General features: G+C 38.6%; 1 pseudogene; it reads left to right on the top strand.

Annotated features, from left to right (window-relative positions):
• The first annotated feature begins 459 nt into the window (after positions 1–459).
• LOC110288211 (large ribosomal subunit protein uL18-like) lies at positions 460–1726 on the top strand (annotated as a pseudogene).
• The last annotated feature ends 1706 nt before the right edge of the window (positions 1727–3432 follow it).

The following is a 3432-nucleotide window of genomic DNA, read 5'->3' as shown; positions in this document are numbered from 1 at the left end:
CATATTTGAAGGTCAAGGGAAAGTTTTCCACAATAAACACAGATTCAATTAATTCACTAACATAAAGCCAGCCCTACAGAATACTGGAAAAAATACTTAAGTCTGAAGAGATGGTTAAATGCACCTAAGAGATCTTACCAAAAGCAATCTACAGATTCAATGCAATTCCCATCAAAATTCTAACACAATTTTTAACAGGCCTTGAACGAAAAAAATTCAACTCCATATAGAAAAACAACAACAACAACAACAACAAAAAAAAACAAAAAAAAACCCAGGATAGAAAAAAAAAATCCTGTACAATAAAAGAACTTTTAGATGCATCACTTTCCCTGACTTCAAACTGTACTCCAAAGCAATAGTTATAATAACTGCATGGTATTGATATAGAAACAGATAGGTTAATAAATAAAATCAAGGTCTGCATGGAGCCGTATTTGCGGGTGTCTGTTTCACAGGATGGGGCTCGTGAAAGTTGTCAAGAATAAGGCCTACTTTAAAAGATACCAAGTGAGATTTAGAAGGCGGCAAGAATATTTGTGAATTGTACCACACATCTTTTAAGATAGTTTTTTTTACCATCTGGAACATTTGCTTTTAAGTATGAACACAACACAGTAAACACATATCTGTTCACAATTCTTGCTCTATGAAGCCTTTGTGACTACTGTTGGAAACATCATTCACAATCATTTTATTCTTTCTCTGGACATAAACCACTCTTGAGCCATGAATGTATTATGTTGGTTTTTCTACTTCTATCACCACCATAATATTCACCAAGGGTTGATAATTGTACTGTAATATATTTCTACTATACCAAACAATATAAAAAAGCAAGTGTTTAATAAATACTTATGGAATCAATAAATGAAAGATGAGTTATTAATATTAAAAAGAAAGAAGGCGACAAGAGGGTAAAACTGACTACTCTGCACGGAAACGATTGGTGATCTCGGACAAGAATAAGTACAACACCCAAATATAGGATGATAGTTCATGTAACTAACAGAGATATCATCTGCCAGATTGCATATGCTGGTATAGAAGGGGATATGACCGTCTGTGCAGTATCTACACATGAACTTCCAAACTACAGTGTGAAAGTTGGCCTGACAAATTATGCTGCAGCCTCTTGCTGGCCCGCAGGCTTCTGAATAGGTTTGGCATGGACAAGATCTATGAAGGCCAAGTGGTAGTGAATGGAGGTGAACACAGTGTGGAAAGCATTGACGGTCAGCCTGGTGCCTTCACTTGCTTTCTGGATGCAGGTCTTGCCCAAACTACAACTGGCAATAAAGTTTTTGGGGCCCTGAAGGAAGCTATGGATGGAGGCTTGTCTGTCCCTCATAGGACCGAAAGATTCCCTAGTTATGACTTTGAAAGCAAGGAGTTCAATGGAGAGGTAGAGATACATCGGAAGCACTTCATGGGTCAGAATGTGGCAGACAATATGTGCTACCTAATGGAGGAAGATGAAGATGTGTATAAGAAACAGTTCTCTCAGTCCATCAAGAACAATGTAACTCCAGACATGATGGAGGAGATGTATGAGAAAGCTCATACTGCTATATGAGAGAATTCAATCTATGAGAAGAAGCCCAAGACAGAAGTGAAGGAGAAGAGGTGGAATCGTCCCAACATGTCTCTTGCCCAGAAGAAAGACTGGGTTGCTCAAAAGAAGGCAAGCTTCCTCAGAGCTCAAGAAAGGGCTCCTGAAAGCTAAAACAGTTTTCTATTATGAAGATTTTTTTCATAAAGGCAATAAACATATTGATCAAGCACATATATATATAATTGAACTCAATACCCAGAAATAAACTCACACACCTATGGACATTTGATTTTTGACAAAGAAGGCAAAACCATACAATGGAAAAAAAAAAAAAAAGGAAAGTGTCTTTAACAAATGGTGCCAGTCCATAATAATCACCCATGCACAAACTCAAGTCCAAGTGGATCAAATACGTCAACATAAAAAATGGATAAACTAAATCAAAGAAGGTGAGAAGTCGTTTTGAAGGCATTAGTACAGAAGACAAGTTCCTGAACAGAACATCAATGGCTCAGCCACTAAGAGCAACAACTGATAAATGAAACCCCATCAATCTGAAAAGTTTCTGTAAGGCAAAGGATAGAATCAATATGACAAAATGGCAGCCTACATATTGTGATAAATAGAACCTGCCAGATACATGTCATCCTCCTGGTCCACAACTGTGCCCATGAGCAGATTGGGTGCTCCAGAAACCCCATACCATGCCAACACCCAGAGACAGCTTGATTCCCAAGAAGTCTGTCATAACCAGGCTCATAGGTGAGATACCCCTGCTCCACTATCTTACCCTATTTTTATCCCCTCATGTTCTACCTAAGGCAGGTTATATCCACCTTGTTGGAAACACATCTTCTTGCCTGAAACACTCTGTTCAGGGCAGAGCCATCACTTCAGACACTTCCCACACCCAGAGACAGCTTGACTCCCAGAAAGTTCATCATAAGCAGGCTTAGAGGAGGGACAGGCTACAGTCAGAGAGAGCAAGGCCAGTGAACACCAAAGATAAACAGATGGGGAGAGTCAAATGCAAGGATATAACTAAGAGAAACCAATGCCATTTGGCACCATCAGAGCTCAGTTCTCCCACCACAGCTAGCCAGGATACACAAACCCACATGAAAAGAGAGATTCTTACCTAATATCCCATTTCACCACAATGACAGAGGAACTTAAGGAGGACTTAAATAACTTCCTTAAAGAAATACAAGAGAGCACAGGTAAACAGGTAAAGAAATTGAGCAAAAACATCCAAGACCTAAAAACGGAAATAGAAACAATAAAGTAATCACAAAAGATGGCAACCTTGGAGATGGAAAAACTAAGAAAGAGATCAGGAGTCACAGATGCAAGCATCATCAACAGAATACAAAAGATAGAAAAGAGAATTTCAGATGTCGAAGATACCATAGAAGATATTGAAATAACAGTCCAACGCCCCCCCCAAAAAAACTAACCCTCCCAAAAAACAAATAAACAAATAAACAAAAAACCCACAAAGTGCAAAAAACTGATAACCCAAAATATCCATGAAATTAGGGGCAAAATGAAAAACAAAAAACAAAAAACAAAACTTAAGAATAACAGGAATAGCCGGGTGTGGTGGCGCACACCTTTAATCCCAGCACTTGGGAGGCAGAGGCAGGCGGATTTCTGAGTTCAAGGCCAGCCTGATCTACAAAGTGAGTTCCAGGACAGCCAGGGCTACACAGAGAAACCCTGTCTCAAAAAAACCAAAAAAAAAAAAAAAAAAAAAAAGAATAACAGGAATAGAAGAGAGTAAAGATTCCCAATTCAAATGGCCACAAAACATCTTTATCAAAATCGTAGAAGAAAACTTCCCTAACCTAAAGAAGGAGATGGCCATAAATATTACA

The sequence above is a fragment of the Mus caroli genome, unplaced genomic scaffold (assembly GCF_978045245.1).
Source record: "Mus caroli unplaced genomic scaffold, Mus_caroli_1 scaffold_15, whole genome shotgun sequence".
Classification (NCBI taxonomy): domain Eukaryota; kingdom Metazoa; phylum Chordata; class Mammalia; order Rodentia; family Muridae; genus Mus; species Mus caroli.
Note: the sequence above shows the minus strand (reverse complement) of the source record. Positions and strands in the feature narration are given on the sequence as shown.